Genomic DNA, 20,729 nt, shown 5'->3' with positions numbered 1-20,729 from the left:
CTAACATTTATCGCCGGATTTCCACTGTCATGCCGAATTGTGGCACACACATACAAGAACTAGAGAAGGAGAGGGTAGGGGCAAGGGGGAGGATCTACTTGTTTTGCGGCTCGCTTGTCGTTTTGTCTCGTATGTTGAATAGAAATAAATTTGAGACTTAAGTCCTTGCGCGCATTAATTCGGCCTAATGTCGTGTAGTCGCATCCTGTTACCGCCCCCTCCCCGCTCCAACCGTTCTCCGCTCTGACCATCCAGCCACCAAAAAGCCATACTAAACTGTTCTCGGACTAGCATTTTATTTATGAGCAACTAACAGAGGCGGAGGGAAGAGAGAGAGAGAGAGAGAAGGAGGCGACTGGTCAGTGGGTCCTTTTGTTGCCTCTGACCGCAGTCGTCGGTCGTCGGTTGGCATAAGCCAGCGATACACAAACAAGCGATGCGATCTCCCTATGTTGGTGGAAGTGTGTGTGTGTGTGTGTGTGTGCTGGTCAACAAAGCCGATTTATGAGTGCATATGTGTGTGTGTGTGTGTGTGTGTGAGTGTTTGCCGTGGGCCATTCGAATGCGTGGCGTGCGTGCGTTGTGGCTATTAAATTATTTGTAAACAATTTTTGATATCTGATTTTATGCACACACACAAACAAAATACGCACACACACACACATACACACATACGTGCCAACACAACATGAGAGTGACAAAAGGAAGGGGAGAAGAAGGGGAGCGGAGGATAGGAAGCAAGGGGTTGGTTGTTGGTTGAAGTGAAGCAGCAACTTTTGCTTGTTGTGCTGTCATAACTCGATTCCAACATTTTGCGATTCGTTGCCCAAAACTCTAACACACACACACACACTACGTACACACACACACACACACACTCGCATATTTTTATGGTAATTCAAAGTCGTTTTGGCTTGGACAAAGGCAAGACAACAACAAAGAAAAAGAAAACGATGAAGAGGAAAAAAAAAGCAACCGAGTTGGCATTTTTATTTTTGGGCTTAGCCCCAAAAAGCAACACGAGAAAAGTGTTGGGAGCTGGGCAAGGGGGAAAACATGCGAGTGACTTTGTTCGTTTCCTGAAAATTGCTTGCCAAACGGCATAAGTAGATAATAGCTCATAGTTGGACCCACACTCCCTCCTCCTCTCTCTTCCTCCTTTTCCTCTTCCAGACGAGAGAGTGAAATCAAGGAGCATCGCAAATATACACTAGGATAATCAGGGATTAGAGAAATCAGGCAAACACATCATGTTCTTCTAGTTGTTAAATGGAACAACAAGAAAAACAAGTATGAAAGCTACAGTCAAGTGTGTTCGACTGTGTTGTACCTACTACCCATTATTATGTGGTATATTTCGTGCAATATACCAAATTGGTATTCTGGTATAATAAACTGAAATATACTAAAATCTATATTCGATAACAAAATACTAGAGATGGTGCTAGAAATGCGTGTTTCTGCCTATTACATGGATTAACAAAGTTATAATACTTTTCCACACACGATTATGAAGATTTAACTAATAAGTAAGAAAGCAACACTCGAGCGTGCTCAACTGTGAGATACTCGCTACACATTTTCTTGAGGCATTTTACATGCAATATACCAAATCAATACAAAGAAAAATACTAAAATATACCAAAAGCTATATATGGTACATCGATAGGAATATGATCAATACTTTGAAGATGTTTCCTGCTGCCACTTAAATACATTTGTACAAACTCACAATAGCCTTTTAATCTAGTGTAAAAAGAGTACTCAAGCTCAAATCGGCACAAAGGAATATCTTGCATAGACTACTTACTTATCTGCAGATATGTTTATTAAGAAATATTCAAGGTGAGCTGAAAATAAACCAGCACGAAGGAGAAGCCCTAAGCTAAGCTATATTTGCAAATAAATGTACAAATTTTTTCTCAAGTGAGCATAAATTGTAAATCACAAAAGTATTGTAATCGATACGATTGTGTAAATGAGTCTAGCGTTAATTTTATAGACATGAGCAAATGAAGTATATTTTGTCAAAGGATCAAACATTGAATTGAAATCTTTTGTGTTTAATTAAATGCCAAATTTGTGTTGGATGCAAGTTGAAATATATGCGAGAACAGTTTAGCAGACTAAGAGCCCTGGTGCTTGCCTGCTTAATGCTGGACGTAACTAATGTGCATGCATTGCTCACAGAAAAGCTTTTAAGCCGATGCCTAAACAGGTTGTGAGATTGGCTCAAAGTAATATCGCGCATACGCAGCGTATGCGTAATGTGGTAAACTGGGATAATGGCATTAATGCACCAAAATTTATACACCATATGCAAATGCTGCAACACTATAACTATGTGTGTCAGAGTGTGTGCGTGTGTGTGTGTGCTTGCCACGTGTGGCATGTGCCACGTATGTTAGGGCCCATAAGCTTGCCAATCGCATGTGCAATCAAATTTCAAAGAACCAAATGAGCCACACACGGTCTCTGTCTGCTAATGGCAGCGGCAGCAGCAGCGACTGAATTTCAGGCCCATCACACACACACACCCTTCATTGCCACGCACCCTTTAACCCACTAAAGCAGCACAGCCGCAAAATGTGCCGAGCCCATTCATGTGGCTGCAGCACGAAATAGCATAATATTGACTACGAAAACTATTAAACTGTCAATCGTCGAGCGCTCCCCACTCTCCACCCTCCCTCTGCTCATGCTCTGCTTTTCAGTCACGACCACCACAGAGAAACAACAACAGCCAAACTCCATTCCACAGCTAGCTTAGAGCTTTGAATTTTTAGCTTGCAGCTTAGAGCTCAGCTTCTATTCAATTGCCTGCATTTCAACAGCAATTCTTATGGCATAACAAATATCGATAAATATATCTATGATGATATTATATATAAAGAATTATGAAATTTTCTAATTTGAATTAGAATTTGATCGATGAGAAACTATATCCGTGAAATTAACTCCAAATGGAATTGCTAAGCTAAACATGCATTTATTTTAATATAATAAAACAAAAACAAAATATTGCACTCTAAAATGTTCTCAATATAATAAAGAATATTATACGATTTCTTGCAAGAATAAATTTTAAATAAAAATTACTATATGACGATACAAAATATTAGAATATAATAAAACATAATGTTTATTATATAAATAGAACATATATTGAACATAATTATTATTCATCTTTAGTCATAATTCCATATAAACGGTGATCCTTCTCAGCTGCTGAAAAGTTCAATAAATGTATAAAGTTAAATATCTTGTGAGCAGTTATAGAGCACGTCAGAGCTTGGAATGTGGTTCAGCATAAATATGCTAACGCATCAACAACGTATTAAGGCATCGAGACCTAAAAAAGAGAACGAAACGAAAAGTGCTCTATGTGCTGCTTAACAAAAAACAAAAACTCAAACGCAAAAAAAGGATAAGAAAAATGAAAATAAAAATAAAAACGAGGAACTGATTGCTCCACTTCGACGTAGCTGCCGTTGGCGTCAATGCTGAACCTCCACTCTGCACTCTGACAGACAGAGTCTCCTCTCTGTGGTGGTGCTTGGCAGCCATCAGAGTTGAAGCTGGTGTGCCTGGCGAGTGCTGTCTGCTGTCCAATAGATGACGCTCGCTTGTTGGTTTTTACCATGGCCGCCGCACAATATTTTCCAGCGTCACGTGCGCACTTAAACATCAGCATCATGATGGTATTCAGGGCAGTGAAGCGCAGAGCAGCGCAGCGCAGGCTGAAGACTCAGAGGCAGCCGCAATGCAAAGCGTAGCACCCAAAACTCTCAACTCCCTTCTCATCCTCAATGGAGTATATGCATATATCACAGTCAGTTTAGAATCAATAAAATATAACTTTGCGTGCTGATTTCTCTGTGTATAGCCCGAGGCCGAGTGTTGTACGTTGAACGCTGCTTCGACATCTCAAGGTGGGGCATGCTACACTACACACTACACATGCCGCTTGCCGCATGCCGCGTGCCGAAAGCAGCTCGCCATGCTTAGCAGCTGCCAGCTGTGAAATGTATTCATAAACATCGCCGGCGACATGAGAGCTAAAATCCCGGAACCAACAACCGACTGACAGCAGCACGTGCATCCATCTGTCTGTCTACACACACCCACACCCACACCCTCTCATATGTGAGGCGTTTTGTCTGCGCTTAGGGATTTCCGCTTGAATGCGAATTTGATATGCGCAATAAAATATTAAAAAATCGACAAAATTGTTTTTAAAGCGCGTAATTCAACAGACGACGCCCCCGAAGATACCCAAACATATTTGCATGTATTAGTATATGAGTGTGTGGATGCATATGTGTGTGTGTGTGTGTGTGATTGTGTGGAAAAACCAAAAACCAAAAACTGAACGCGTTTTCAGTCGCATTTCGAAACGCGTTGCGCATGCAAAATGAACTCTTTAAATGTGATTCAAACACTTTGCTATTGTGTGTGTGAGCATGTGTGTGTGTGTGTGCCTGTCATGACCTGTCGCCTAAAATATCAGTGAGGTTTTTCTTATGTTGAAACGCTTAATGGATTCAAGCTGCAATCATTAGGCAAAAACAAAACAAAACAAAACTGTTTTAAACTTTCAACACAAGTTTAAGTAGCTGCACCCAAAAATAGAAACGATTTTCAAAGCTGAGCTCTTTACTTTAATATGAAATACCCTTTAAATTTATTTCTTTTTTGTTAGTCGCTAAAATAAATATCTAAATAATACAATTTTATAAGTCAATTAAAGTTTTTAAAGCTAACTCCCATATTTGCCCACAAATTACGTATACGGACCGTCGAACAAGTGACTTTTTTCAAGGGTATGCACATCGCCAGCAATCAGCAATGGACTGTGAAATGCGCTAACAAAACTTGGTCCAAACACCAACGACAACAAAATGCTCATATTAAAGTCAGCGCGGACGGGAAAGAAAAGTGACAACAAAAGAGGAAGAGGAAACGACGTTAGAGTTGTTGCAGCGCAAATGCAAATGAGCGTTAAGTGGGCGTTGGACCCTGGGCGTGGCACATTGGCGTTAAAGTTGACGTTGGCGCTGACGTTGACGCTGACGTTGACGCTGACGTTGATGTTGACATAATTGTCATTGAAGATAGTTTTAAATGTGCCGTTCGCCACTCACCACTTGGCAACATTTTGACTATTGCAAATTGATTTTTCTAGCTGCAGCCACATGTCTTCAATCCCTCCTTACCACCCTCTATATCGCATATCGATTTTGAATTCTTTTATGCAATAAATACAAAGAGAGAGAGAGCGGGAAAAAGTTTTGCACAAATTGTGGCGCAAAATTTGCAACTTTCGCGTAAAGTTTGACTCAAATTACCTAAACGTTGACGTCAAAATCAACGTCAGCGACGGCGACGGCGACGGCAGCGACGTCGACAGCATCTCCAATAACGGAAAAGATGTTGAAAAGTGAAAAGCGCAAAGTACTTGGCCGAAAAGTTGCAAGATTGTTTGACAAATACGGCACAAACACAAGCCAAGCTAATGTGAGAGAGTGGCTTAAAAAAAAAGTGAGAGAAAGATTTAGAGCAGAGGGAGAGAAAGTGAGGGATAAAAAAAGCAATCACTATTCACAGGCAAGTTCTCCTGTTCACTATTAACAACTGAATCAAATTTCAAAGGCTGCAAGGCAACAACTCTAAGAGTATTACAAATAGCAGTTAATTTTTCGATATTTATTCATGTAATTTAATTTTATGCTATATTTTTCAAGTCAATTATATAAATAATAATAAAATAAATATTAGTGCAAAGTGTTCACATCTGGAAATGATATAAAGATCTCCCTCTCTATGTCTCTCTCGCACTCTCTTTCTTTCTCTTTCTCTATCTATCCTTCCCTTTCTCTGTAAGTATTTTAAATGCTTTGCCTCAACGCAGCTGAAATTAAGTGTGTCCATTTCGATTTAAGTACTGCGCCCCAAAAATTCGAGACGATCTCATACATATGCTAATGTGATGAGAGCGCGTTGGCATATGAAATGATGTCAAATGTGCGAGTGGAAAGTGAAGAGTGAAGAGCAAAGAGTGAAGCACGCAAAAAAGTGCGAAACTTTTTGGTGAGCAACATAAAAAAAAAAGGAAAATCAGAGCCTGAAATGGCAACTAACGGCAGCACCCAGAATCCTTCCTCAACCCGAAATTGAGGCGTGGTCAAGGGCAAAGGGGAAGAGTGGTGGTAGAGAGGAGGAGAGGGAAGGGAGGTGAAGTGAAGTGATGCGAGTCCAATACACATAACCCCCGCTTGCCACAGGCTTCATAGCCGGCGATATGGCTAATGTCGTTGTTGTGGGCAAAATTCAATTTACTGCCTGAGTCCATAAGCACACGCACATAACAACAGCAACAGCAACAACAACAACAACAGAGAGGGAGCGGCAGTGGCAAGAAGAAGTGGCAGCAACAACTACAACAAGCGCAAGTTGAGGCAGGCGGCAAACAAAACGCGGCAGCTGCGCTGTGTGTGTGTGCATGTGTGTGTGTGTGTGTGTGTGTGTGTGTGTGTGTGTGTGTGTGTTTTTTTTTTTTATTCGTAGTATAGGTTAGAAAAAGTTTACAGAGTGGAGTTATAGGAAATTATGTCTAGAGACAAGGAAGAAGAAAACCGAGTTAGCGGAGCCTGGCTCTTGTGGGACGGCCGCGAAGCAATGCTTCACAAGTGCGTCGGCGCCACTTACTCCCTCGTTCGTTGTCTTGCCTTCTCGGCCCTCCTTTGCTCGTTCATGACCGCAGCCACAAATTGGCTGATCAGTGTCCAGTTAGTGGACGATACCAGCATCAGCGGAACCAATGTCGACACGGTTAACCTCTCACCAATTGCAACTGCCAGCTCTTGTCTGAGGGTTGCGTATCTACCGCACTGGAAGATTACGTGCTCGGCGTCCTCCACCGCAGTCGGGAAACAAGCGGGGCACTCTTCGGCTGTGTCGTGTCCGAACCGGAACAAGTAGCTCCTGAAGCAGCCGTGGCCACTGATGACCTGGGTCAAGTGAAAATTCAACTGGCCGTGACTCCTTGTCGTCCATTCCTTAATGAGAGGGATAAGCCGGTGAGTCCACCGCCCTTTGGACGCCTCGTTCCACCGGGTCTGCCACCTTTCGAGGCATTCCCTCTGTGCCCTTTGTTTAATGGATCTCTTCTCGGCGTTGGGTAAGGAGCCAGTCTGGAGTTGCCGGAAGACACTTACCCTCTCCTGACCATTTCCTCGAAGGGGGTATGCCGGCAATGACGTGTGCAGCCTCGTCGGAAACGGTCCTGAAACCGCTTATGACTCTGATGGCGCTCAGCCGGAAGGTTGACGCCAAGCCGCCGATGTACGAGCTTTTGATAACGGCGTCTGCCCAGATAGGAGCAGCATAAAGGGCTATGGACCTTGTTACGCTCGAAATTAATGCACGACGACACTGTTTGGGGCCCCTGGTGTTGGGCATCAGGCGAGATAACGCCCTGTTGGTGACAGCAGCCTTACGGCCAACCTCCTGCAGGTGTTCCCGAAAACTCAGCCTCGAGTCGATCGTCACTCCCAGGTACTTAAGTGTACGCTTGGAGGTAATATGGGCGGCTCCGACCTTGACTACCGCTGTTTCCACTTTCTTCCTGCTACTGATCAGCACTGCTTCCGTTTTTGGGAGCCAACTCCAGTCCGACGGAGAGCAGCCAAGTCCCAATGCAATCGATAGCTCTGTTGCAATTTGATTCGGCGACCTCCAGCTCCTTAGCGACCACAAGTAGCGCAATGTCGTCGGCGAAACCAATTAGGTTTGCTCCTGTCGGCAGGTCCAGTCGAAGGATTCCGTCGTACATCGCGTTCCACAATAGCGGGCCAAGCACAGACCCCTGAGGAACGCCTCCAGTCACGATGTACTCTTCTGTTCGAACACTGGTATCATATTTGAGTACTCTCGACGAGAAGTAACTCCTGATAATCTTTAGCAACTGCCGTGGGACTTTGAATGCGTCTAGCGCCCGTAAGATGCAGTTCCACCGGGCCGAGTTGAAGGCGTTTCTGATGTCCAATGTCACCATCAGACAGTACTTCTTCTGGCCCCCTTTCCAGCGAGTGCCAGCAATTGCATTGGAAGCAATGCCAACTACCTTCTCGATTGCATCTACTGTCGACCTGGCCTTCCGGAATCCATATTGGTTGGGGGAAAGGTTTCCGTTCACCAATATAGCTTCCTCCAAGCGAGTGCAGATCACCTTCTCCAGCAGTTTCCCCGCCACGTCGATGAGGCAGATAGGCCTAAACGAGGATGAATTGCCAGGCGGTTTCCCGGGCTTCGGAATTAGGACCAGCTTTTGAGTTTTCCACCTATCCGGGACTACAGCTTCTTCCAGGCACTTATTCAGCATTGCTGAAAAGCTTCTGGATGGAGGGAGCAGGCGAGCATTAGTGCCCTTGCGGGTATGCCATCCGGACCTGGAGCGCCGGTTTGTTTCATACTCCTAACGCATTTTAACACCTCCTCGCTGGTGACCAACTTCAGCGGCAGACCATCGTTGGATGCTGTATCTGGCAGCCATGCGTTGTCTTCCTCCACGCTGGGAAACAGATCCATGACAATCCCACGCAACAGATCATCCGGTGGTGGTGGCGATCTCCGTGCCCCGATTCTCTTTATAACGATCTGGTATGCCTTGCCCCATGGGTCGTCATCCAGTGTGTCACACAGGGCCAGGAAGCACCGTTTTTTGCTCTCCTTGATCGCATTTTTGAGAGTTTTGCGACTCTCTCTAAAGAGTGTTTGCCAATATAGGAAAGAGGGTCTTCCCCGCGCTCTCTGATAGCGCCTCCTCGCGTGGTTGCAGACACGTCTTGCAGCGGCAATGGTTTCGTTCCACCAGTAAACTGGTGTATGGCGTAGCGAGGGGTTTACTCGACTCGGCATGGAGCCTACGCAAGCCGACTCTAGCCTTTCCATGACAGTCTCGACCATCTGCTCTGCGCTGCCTGAGACCTCCAGCTCTCTCAGCGAGCTTGTAAAGCGCTCGACGTTTAGCTTGCTGGCTGAGAAATTCCTCCAACGAGGTGCGGCAGAGATGCACCTGAGGCTCCGAGCTCCAATTTTGCAAAAAATGGCCATATGGTCGCTCCCTGTATAGGAGTCACTGACTCCCCACTCCGCTGAATGAGCGAGCGAACTGCTGCAAAATGTTAAGTCAACAATTGAGCCGGTACCGGCCCTGCTAAATGTCCATTTCGAGCCTTGATTGAGGAGAGTTAGGTCCAGTGAAGCAAAGGCTTCGACCACCAATCGCCCTCTTTGGTTGTGTGTGTGTGTGTGTGTGTGTGTGTGTGTGTGTGTGTGTGTGTGTGTGTGTGTGTGTGGCAGCTCTGTGAAGCATATAATCGACAAATACGCACACACACACACACACACACAGAGATGAGGAGAAAGGACATGGCCACATTGCGTATACGCAACGTAGCACAAAAGCGACAGGCGAACGCGCAAACCGCTTAAAGCCAACAAAAATTGCCAGCGACAACATCATAAACTCAATATGTATTCAATCCATTTGACTTTTTGCCCGCCATCGTTGACGTGCTTGCCACATCAGTGGGCGTGGCAACAGCAACAACAACAACAACAACGCACACTTGCTGGTTGCCCCAAAAGTTTCCACTTCCACTCTGCCCCCTCCCTTAACCTTCCCTTTCATTGCGAACGTTTGCGAATCGCACCGACACAAAAAAAAGGAAACCGAAGAGCAAAAAAATATTCGGTTCATTCTTTTTTTTCGCTCGCATTGATTTTCAGACACTGATTGTGTTGTGTCTAACCGATTGATTTGTGTGTGTGCGTGTGTGTAGAGTGTGTGCGTGCGTGGGTGTGTGGGTGTGGTCTCCATCTATGTGAGTGCGAGTGTGTGAGTGTGTATTGGCATCGTGTAAAGCATGTGGCAAAGCATTCGATATAGACATTGGCATGACCAAAAACCAACGCGACTGCCAATAGATCAACAAGCATGCCAATCGACTCACTGGCTGACTGACTAACTGTTGAACTGTCTGACTGACTGACAGACTGAGTGTCGGACTGGACACTGGCTGATTAAGAATGCTGCTGCATGCGGTATGCGTGCGGCATGCGGCATGTGGCATGTGGCATGTGGCAAGCTGATGCCGCTGGCTTTGCATTTTATGCAAATGCCGAAACAATCAACTTTTTAGTTGAGTTTCAGCTGCATTCGCAATAAGCATCAAATGCATTTTCAAGTGCTACACCATCACGATTCTGTCGTTGATGGGGTGTAAATGTCTGCTTGTAAAACAATGTGAGAAGCATCGCCAGCATTTGCACTTGTTTGCATGACCCGCAAAAGTATGCTACGGTTTTTCGCTCCCAACAAACAATCGATTATTTATAGATTACTGCAATTTGCTGACCAGATTAATTTCTCGACAGCAGTGTAATTTAATTATAATCGAAATTGTAAGTTAAAATATAGTGTAGACATTTTTCGATATTAAAAAATTAAAGAAAAAAATGCATTTGTTAACATTATTGCTGAAATATTTAAAACTAATATGTAGTGTTGTTTCATTTATTTTTCATTCATAATTATAAGCTACACAGCACTTAAATTAACTAACCGTTACGCATTACTCAACACTTTAGTTAAATAATCAGTTTGTACTACACAGCGCATAAAATCAGAAAGTATGGAAAAGAAGAAATCGTGAAATCGATAGTAAAGCGACGCTAGACGAACATCCAGACTAAATGTTGAATATTGTAAAATAATAAACATAAAATTAATTAGAATATTCATCGCCTACTAACATTCATATTTATACACCACACAACACTTAATCTGAGTAACCGCTCCACATTAATCAACACATAAATTAGGTAAACAATTTCACTAGGTTATATTCCAAGTGTCTTTATTTTAGTTTATTTTTAAATTATAATTATTTATAGAAAACATTTATGGATTAGTGCTTTAAGCACGTCAGTTCACTTTCGCGGCTATGGAAGCCGCGACTTCCCTTTGATGTCTTCGTCATATACTATCGATATATCGTGTCATCGATATAGTCGATATTTTGACTATTTTTACTAAACTACACATAAAATCAGAAATTATCGTTAGGAAGAAATCGGGATTGGAAAGATTGTGAGAGATTGTAAAATAAGTTAAAATATTTATCGTGTACAATTACCAACAATCGCCTGAAATTCAAATCTAACCAAGTAAATAATTAAATGCAAAATTAAATACACAGTTTAACACTTGCTTAAATATAAATACTTTTCGATAGCCGCGGATTTTGTGCAGTTTATTGCTGGAAGCACATTAAATGCTGCTGGATGAATAAAATCGATTAATTGCATCGCTTATTAAGCTGAATGCCAGAACGTTTAATGTATTAATACAAAGCGAATTTATATAGTAAATTGTTGGCATCTCACTTTCATTGCTCCACATGGATTTAAATTCCATTTTGATCTCGTTGTTGTTGTTCTTGTTGTTGCTTAGTTCATTCACAAAAATTTCATTTGTCGCCACAACTGACCCAACAACACAAACTCACACTCACACACACACACATGCACGCTTCGTGGGGCATAAAAACATTTGAAAATTTATAGAAATAAAAAAAGTTATAAATGTAGAATGAAAATATATATAAAAAAAAAATAGACAGACAGGGAAACTGATGCGACCAACTGTGCTGCCAACAGCTGCAGTTTTCCCTCTGTAAAGAGTGTATTTTAGAGTGTGTGCATGTGTGTTAGTGTGTTTGTGTGTGGCTGGCAAATGGCAGCCTGGGTTTTGAAAATTTCATCATTGCATTTTGGGTTTTTGGCTTCGATCGACGACGCGCCGCTTTGGCAGTTAAGCATTTCTCTAGTGCCAGGGCGTTTTTGTTGAGCGATTTCGCTTGCCCCCGATTGTGGCACTTACACTCGCTTCTCCCTTTCTCCCTCTCTCTGTCTCTCTCTAGCTTCAATCGCTCTCTCCCTCTGCTTTGCTGAGTGTGCTGACTCCAGTCCCCATACACTACTATATTTTCTGATTTTTTTGTTATTTTTTCGTTGCACTGACTGTGCCTTCTGTCATGGCTGAGTGCCTCTTTAGCGTAGCTCAAGTGGGCTCTGTGTGAGTGTGTGTGTGTGAGAGAGAGTGTGGGGCAGATGGGAGTTGGGTGGCTTAGACCAGCACACGTACTCGTATGTTGAGTGACTGCTCAAATCTGACGGGCATCGCTCGTATTGCTCTTGCTGCTCTCGCTTCCTTTCTCCAGCTCCAATTGAAACTCCAACTCCAGCGATGTCATTTCCAATGCTCATTGCCGAGTTCTTTGCCATTGATTTGTGTGTAGAGAGCAGCAGCAGCAGCAGCTGGAGACAGTTAAGGCCCCAAACCGCTTGGCACATTTCGCTTGATTGCCCAATTCGGGCAACCGCCTCCTTCTCTGCCAGGCTGAGCCTCAGCCTACCAGCCAAAGTAGTCGCATTAAAAAAACGACGACCTCACACACACACACATATATAAATAGATATATGCCTCCTGCTTTTGCTTCTTTTTTTTTTTTTTTTAAGTCAATATCTGAGGTTGGGAAACGAGGCAAGAGGCAATCAGGCAAACTGCTTAAGCTGCGGCCACGCCCTGCTTTCCACATATGTGTGTATGTGTGTGTGCGCCATTCCCGCTTTATCATTATCGGCAAAAGCAGTCATCATCATTGTGGGGCAGGAGATGAACTCGCATAAAACGGCGCATAAACTTCGACTGCCGCTTCACGACGACTTCAACTTTAGTCTCCGTTTCAGTTTCAGCTTCGGTTTCAACTTGAGCAACCCGCGCTAATAAAAACATTAACGTACATATGCCAGGCGGATGGGATGAGAAGTTCACTCGGGGATCAGCGAAGTTTACTCATAAATAAATATTTCCTTGGCTAACATTTTAAGAAGTCGCGCGCGAACAATGCTCGCTGCTTAAAGCCAAGTCGAAAGTTCGAGTTTTTGGACACAGCGTGCCAATTTGTTAATAGTAGAAGCAAAAGTTCTCGAGTTGTTGTAATTTGAAACTGTTTACATTCGCCCAAAGGGGTTGTCCATGTTAGCTATGTCTCTTTCTTTCTCTGTGCTCCAATTGTCGAAGTTTCTGCGAATTTTGCCAGATAACAAAACGCGGGCGAGGCAAAACTTTTGCTCCTGGACGCGTGTAACAATGGCATTCAAGTTTCCTGGCCCTGTTCCTCGACCCCTTAGCAGCGAGCACTTAGAGCTTGGAGCTGAGCTGAGGCCATGCTTGATTGGCTGATTGACTTGGCAATGGCCCGCGGCAGACTTAATTGTTCAGTGCTCGTAAAACTATTTGCCACAGTTTTGAGATCTGATGTTATCCTCGCAAATGCGTTCGTCAACTAAACCACAGCATTAAGAAGAAGAAGAAAGTTTGCCTCAAATGCGAAATGTCTGTCGCGACTTTAAATTTATGCCCGACGTTGAAAATTCAATTTCGCTGCCATCGCAAATTTTCAAATATTCCAAGTCTACCTCTCTCTCTCTCTTTCTCACCCGCTGCTTCTTTGGCGTTCTCTGTCTCTTATTCGCTGATAAATTGCCATCAACTCTCTCATATATAGCTGGCTGTTTAAGCTTACACTTCATATGCGCCTTGCCCTTGCTCCTCTTTTCTCCCTTGTCTCTCACTCTCTCTTTCTGTCTCTCTGTCGCTCGCTGTGTATCACACATGCTGCGACTGGCATGTTGCATGCCTCACTGAGCAATAAGTTCGACAAACTCATTTCATTAAGCTCACAGCTGCATAAAAAACGAGCTAATGCGCTACCGATGCTGTTGCTGTTGCTGCTGCCTTGTAACGGTTCCTCCAACAGCTTGCGTGCCTCTCTACCTCCTCCCTCCACAATCGATTGCCCCTGCAGCATGCAACATCGCTGCTGTTGCTGTTGCTCGTTCTCTCCACGGTCGAGATGCCTCATCATTTATTGGCAAGCGCTTTTCAACGGATTGGCAGCAGCAACATACGCGTCGATACACACACACTATCACACACATACACACATACACACTCACATACTTTCACACACATTCGCCTTAGGCAGAATCAGCTTAGAGTTCAACTGACACGAAGACTCAAACTCAGACTCAAACCGATACTGATACGGAGACTGAGACTGAGACTCTGAGACTTCGACTCGCTCGGCTTGAGATTCAGTTTGCAGGGCCATGGACACGTCACGACATGCTAGGACATGCAAGGACATACCAGGAGCTGCCTGTTGGTATTTATTTGCCAGCCAGCAGCCGGCAGCCTCAATATGTGCCGCACTCTAAAGCCATCAATTTTTTATTAGATTAAATAAAATTTACCAACGATTTATCTAAGCTCACGGCCGCGTCTGTCTTCCATTTCCTGTCTCCTGTATCCTGTCTCTATCCCCTTCCGCCCATCTTCTATCTTCCATCTCCTGTCTTCTGTTGCCTGTCTTCTGTCGTCAGCTTCTTGTTTCTGTTGGTCTGTTGCTCCGTTGCTCCGTTGCTGCTGCTCCCATGAGTATCCGATTGGCAAGGACAATAATAGCAGCAGGATGTGCTGGTTGCATTTAATGCAACTATCTGATTTACTCAACCCCAAAAAAAAAAAATAAATAAATAAATAAATAAAAGCAGCATTGACGAGTGAATAAACAAGTTTATAAGATGACAAAGACCTTATTTCTGATGTACGAAATTTAAATCTCATTTTGTTTATAGCTTTGCTCTTGAGTAATACTAAAAACAATTAGGCTTCACATATAAAATTTAAATAATAATAAATACAGTTTCCTTTAAGAACTTAATACATTTTAGTAAATGAAAAATATGTAATAAAAACAAATCTATAAATACAAATAAGTGATTTATTTTTAAAGAAAAGTTCATATACAAATAAATTTATGCTTTTGAAAATTATTAGCAATTAAAATTGTATGTAATTGCCTATTAATTATTAAGCCATAACAATATTTTATATGAAGTTTAAGATGCTAAAATGAAAATATAAAATGACAATTTATTTATATATCCTTTTACAATATATCTTCCAAAACATGTGTAGTCAATAATTGTTTTGTACAACTGCGAATTTAAGTACCTGTGATGTAAGAAGATTTTGTCAGACAATTGCGCATGCATTCATTTCAAATTTAAATAATTATCCTTCAAAGTCAAATAAGATTTTAAATTAAATTTATGCAATTTAATTGTAGTTTTTATGCGACTAAAAGCGACAACTTTAAAATTACATTAGATAAAAAGGCAGTGGCAATAAAAATATTTCTAAATTCACAGAAGATGAGTTCAAGAGTATAAAACTATATAAAGCAATAACGGTAAATGCATTTATAATTAGTTTTAAGTTTGTATAATCATCGTGTAATTATTGTGGTTAATACTCCGCTGCGTATGTCGCGCATTAATGAATGCAATAATCTGCAATGTCGAATGTGCGCACAAAAAAAGAAAAACCCATTAAAGGCATTTCCCAAGAGGCAGACTCTGTCTTGCTGTCCCGCTTCCTCCCCCGCACACTCCGCGCCCCACGCAACTCATTTGCAATTGCCATCGAGCCATCGACTTGCCGATCAAACTCTGCCCTCAGTCCTCGTGAAATTTGTTCGAAATTCATTGCGCGATTTCTTCGTGTTATTTTGTGCCATTGCCAAAATGGAATTCTTACGTCGATGCTGAGCTGCCACGCCCATGATTGGATGCTTCCCCCGCTCCAGCCCCCGCCCACTTTCGAGATTCCCATGAGCCGCAGACGTTGCACAGACTTTGGCGTTGTCCTCGCGTTGTTGCTGTTTTCTTCGTCTTTTCCTTTTTTCCTTTTTTCCTTTTCGCCGTCTGCTTCACCTCAGCAGCTGCAATGAAAATACATTAAAATGCAGTTGCAATTGCTTTTGCAGTTTGCAGTTTGCCATTGCCATTGCCACGCCCACAAGAACACTCAGTGAGCCACACCCAGACTCACTCAGGAATTGCCAGCTGCAGTGGCATTCATCAGAGTTATCCTGTCTCGTTATCCTTGTGCTTTACATGCAATACGAGCAGCTCGACGGCAAAGCCACTTAGCATTTTCCACCTTTGCTTTCCACCTTGCCTCGCCTCGAATTTTCTCACTCTCGCATTCACTATTGTTGTACACAATTCGCATTCATCTTAGAATAAACAACTGAATGAAAATGAATTCTATAATTGATTTAAATGCATTTCTTCTCGTTGCAGCTAAGCTCGCTCTGAGTTGCGTTTCTTAACGACGACGACGACGACGACGTCGCTTCGAGGTAAGTGCGAACAATTTGCAACAATTATTAAAACACCGTGTCGATAGCAAATGCAATTAAATGAAGGAATACAACAGATTCCCTCCCCAATAAGTATGCTATGCGTTTTATTGTGAAATTGTTGCGAACGAAATTCAAGAAAAACGCGAATTTCGAAATACAAAATGAGCTCGCATCGAATTTAAGTTGCAAAAATATTTATGCGAATTTATGGTAATCGAGAAAGAGAGCAAAGTCTTTATTCATTTATTTAATGCGCCAGCATTTCTTTTTTATTCGGCATTTGATGTGCGTATAAATGTGAATGTAAATTCGAATGCGTGTTTTTATACCCGCTACCCACTCGGTAAAAGGGTATTATATTATTTGGTACATTAAATCATGACTACACTCTTTAAAATTCTTGTAAATTTGGCATTTTTTGTACTTTAGGGTATGTTTTAAATGTATTAGTATATTGATATACCAAGCATAGCCTAAGGTTTGTTTCTGCATTTTTCAAAATATTTTTTTTTGTATATTTTAAATAAAAAAATATGGCATACTTTGTACTTCATGCTTTTCTAAAATATTACACTATATTGATATACCAAATATAGACTTTAGTATATTTTTAGTATATTGATATGGCATATTTTAAATGTAAAATATGGCATACTTTGTATTCTGTGGGTTTTTGAAATATTACAGTATATTGATATACCAAATATAGACTTTAGTATATTTTTAGTATATTGATATGGTATATTTTAAATAAGAAAACATGGCATACTTTGCACTTCATGCTTTTCTAAAATATTACACTATATTGATATACCATATATAGACTTTAGTATATTTTTAGTATATTGATATGTTATATTTTAAGTGTAAAATATGGCATACTTTGTAATCTATGGGTTTATGAAATATTACAGTATATTGATATACAAAATATAGACTTTAGTATATATTTTAGTGTATCGATTTGATATATTTTGAAGGTAAAAGTGTATTGATACACTAATTATAGCTTTTCGTATATTTTAGTATTTTCGCGCTGTTTTATTTTCATTAAACACTTGTAGCGAGTAATTCACAGTCGAGCAAACTCGACTGCAGCCTTCTTACTTGTTATATAATCAAAAGTGGAGTTGCTTGCTTTAATAGCCAGCCACATTAGTCGCCTGTCGTTAAGTGCGGCAAGCAAAGGAATTGCCACTAAATGTTATTGAAATCGAACAGCAGCCGCACCCACTTATGGGCGGCTGCTCAGCGATGCGTTGCGTTGTGTTGTATTGCGTTGTGTTGCTTTGCCTCACCAGGTTTATCTTTTATAATCGCAGCCAACAACAAGACACACACAGCTGACTGGACAACACATGTCAACATATGTATGTTATTTTATGTATGTGTATGTGTATGTGTATGTGTATTGGTGTGTGTGAGTGCGGAGTCGTCTTCTCTGTGCTTTTGACTTATTGCCCGCAACTAATTCCTAATTATAATTTCAATTAAATATTTATTTTAATTAAAAAGCAACTTCAAATACATAACCCACATCCGTTTTGGGCAATGCCACAGACAGCCACACACACACACACACACACACACAGCAAACTGGCATTGCCACTGCCACTGCCACAACAACTGCCGCTTCAACTGTTTTTGCCGAGCCACCAGCCAACCATGCAGATCTCAGTCAGCAAACCCAATCGAGGAGCCATTCCAGCCAGAAGCCATGCTCCCACTCCATTCCTCGGCTCTGCTCTGCTCTGCTCTCCTCCGCATCGCAGCTTTCAGTCAAACCATTCAGCTTGCCTGCTTCATTAAATTTCATGAATCGCCCGCAGCGTTACCCCATATCCTGTGCATGTTGTTGATGGCTTTACACACACACAGCAAGAGAGATAGAGAAAGGGGGAGAGAGAGAGAGAAAGAGAGGGAGCCCACTCTACGCTTTGTTGTCTGCCAGCTTTGGCTGGAACATGCGAATATAACTCAGCGAATCTCGCGACCCCTATGCCTCTCGCATCCCTTCATCCTCCCTTCTCTCTCTCTCTCTCTCTCTCGCTCGCTCGCTCTTTTCGGACCCTCGCGGGCTCTTTTCTGACCATGTGCTGGCCCCGTATCTTGGCTGGCATATCGCGAGCTCCACGTTTCTGTTGTTGTTTCAGTGAAAGCCACAAAAACTGTTTGCGCTTTTATTTATTTGCTATTGATTTCCACAGTCCCAGGACGCAATTTGTTTGCAATAAACTTCATAACAATAATTCATGTCCACACAAATAAATAATTCATGGTTTCACTCGATACCAGCCGCTGTTGGCGCCCTCTCCCCATCCCCATCCCCATCCCTTTGAGGCTGCATTTACTGACCATCATCAGACGACGATCTGTTCCAATCCAATCCGTGCCCAAAGCTAATGCTTTATCCTTCGCACACTCTAATTTATATAGTATATACTATATATGTATGTATGTATATATCTCGAATAGATAATTTCATTGCGCAAAACAAATGTCTGAAGCTGTTTGGCCGTTGAGATTTCAGATTCGACGACGTGGCTCGCAGCAGGACCCAGAACGGAGAACGCAGCACGCAGGACACTGGAGGAGCATAAAAGTCGAGGAAGCGGCGAAGCTAATAAATTCAATGCGCGTTGCGATAATAAAAACTAAACATTAAATTAAAAAGGTGTTTCATTGCGTTGTCAATGCCATTCATGCATGTAAAAGCGCTGCCAGAAATATGAATGAGTGCACACTGCTCGCACAGTGGGGCCAAAAACGCACTCAGACTAGCAGATGATTTACTTTACTTAGACAAAGAGCTTGCTCAGCAAATAATGTATGTACTTTCCCTAGTAAGGAAAAAGTTGTCCTTACTTTACAAACCTTCTATTACGGTCGATATATTTTGTATTGAAAGGGTTCAACTTCTTGTTTTATTTATTTTAAAGAGTTATCTGATAAAGTAAATTCTTTAACCTTTTCATTATTATTTATTTATTAATATGCTGATACTATTTTTTACATATATTTTTCAATCAGAAACACAAAATGTTATTCTAAATTATATATTTCTGTTATATTATATAGCGTCGTCAAGATAGTAGTCTAAGGTTTTAGTTTCCACATAATGTGTTGTTATGGTAATATATTCTTAATATATCTTAATCCATCCTTAATCTATCCTTAATTAAAACAACAGTTAGTTCTTCTATATACCCCAATCTAATTGCCTTTTACAATCTGCCCGTAAAAGTTGTTCACTATATTTAGTGCATTATATTTAGAGCATTGAAATGCAGCTTTAATGCTTTGAACGCATTCACATTCTGCGGTCTTTCAGTCTCTCTCTATCCTCTCTCTTTGTCTGTATCCAACATATATTATTACTTTGCTACTCGACTGATCCCTTTTATGGGGCAATTCCTTGGAGCTATTTGGCATTGTGAAATGCTTACCAAGCTGTCAAACATTTCTCAAATGGTTTTATTGACTTTGCTACACTGTGAATAACTATTAGAATAGTTGAGTGGTTTTGTGAGTGTGTTTGAGTAACTCGACTCTGTGCGAGGAGGGGGGAGGGGAGAAGTGTTCATGCGATATCGCTAAGTAATCGAAAACAAAAAACGATAACTGACACAGACGCCGCAATGACACTCTCAGCGAGTGTGTGTGTGTGTGCGTATTGCCATTAGCATTTCCACAAGCCATTGTCATTTCCATTACCCCTTTCTCTTAGAGAGCGGGAGAGAGTGAGAGAGAGAGAGAGAGAGAGAGAGTGAGAGACGCTATGCATGGGAAATTGAATTTCCCATTATCGTATAAATGAAAATTAATGAAATTTTTGCGAGCTTCAAGCTTTCGCTTCGCTCGCATTTGTAATGCCAACTCTGGGGGAAGTAAAACTTTCTGCGCTGTTAGCTGATTGAATGCATAAAGTGACATGGACATGAGACTGACCAAAAGAGAGAAAGAGAGTGAAAAACAGAGAGAGAAAGAGAGAGTGCTTGTTTGACGACAGCGAATAGAGACCGAGTGAACACTCGAAATGGAGTTGCGACGTTTGTGTTTTGAATTCGCCAATGCCGCATTACTCATACGCCACGTGCACCACGGCGCTTTGATATTTGTGCTGTGCTGTCATAAAAAGGCTGCCAAAGAGTCGAGCAGTCCAGTAGTCGAGTAGTCGAGCAGTCGCTGGATGAATTGGACACTCATTCGAATTGATTTTGTATGTGGCGCATAAGTCAAACGAATTTCGTATCAATAAGCAGAATGACATGTGGAGAACATTTCGAAAAGCCAGAACAGTAAACCAATGCGAATGAAAATGGAAATGGAAATGACGATTGCCAGAGAGAAAGAGAGAAAGAGAGCGAGCTGGTCAGTCGGGCAAAT

General features: G+C 42.0%; 1 protein-coding gene across 2 annotated transcripts in view; it reads left to right on the top strand.

Annotated features, from left to right (window-relative positions):
- The window catches only part of LOC132795168 (chaoptin), a 170,405-nt gene that overhangs the window by 13,769 nt on the left and 135,907 nt on the right, over positions 1 to 20,729 (top strand). For both annotated transcript variants that reach the window (XM_060805721.1, XM_060805720.1), the window contains exon 2: positions 16,282 to 16,340. The gene's annotated coding sequence lies outside the window, so the exon portion shown is untranslated. The remainder of the gene's footprint in view (positions 1 to 16,281; positions 16,341 to 20,729) is intronic.

This window comes from Drosophila nasuta, chromosome X, assembly GCF_023558535.2.
Source record: "Drosophila nasuta strain 15112-1781.00 chromosome X, ASM2355853v1, whole genome shotgun sequence".
NCBI lineage: Eukaryota > Metazoa > Arthropoda > Insecta > Diptera > Drosophilidae > Drosophila > Drosophila nasuta.
Note: the sequence above shows the minus strand (reverse complement) of the source record. Positions and strands in the feature narration are given on the sequence as shown.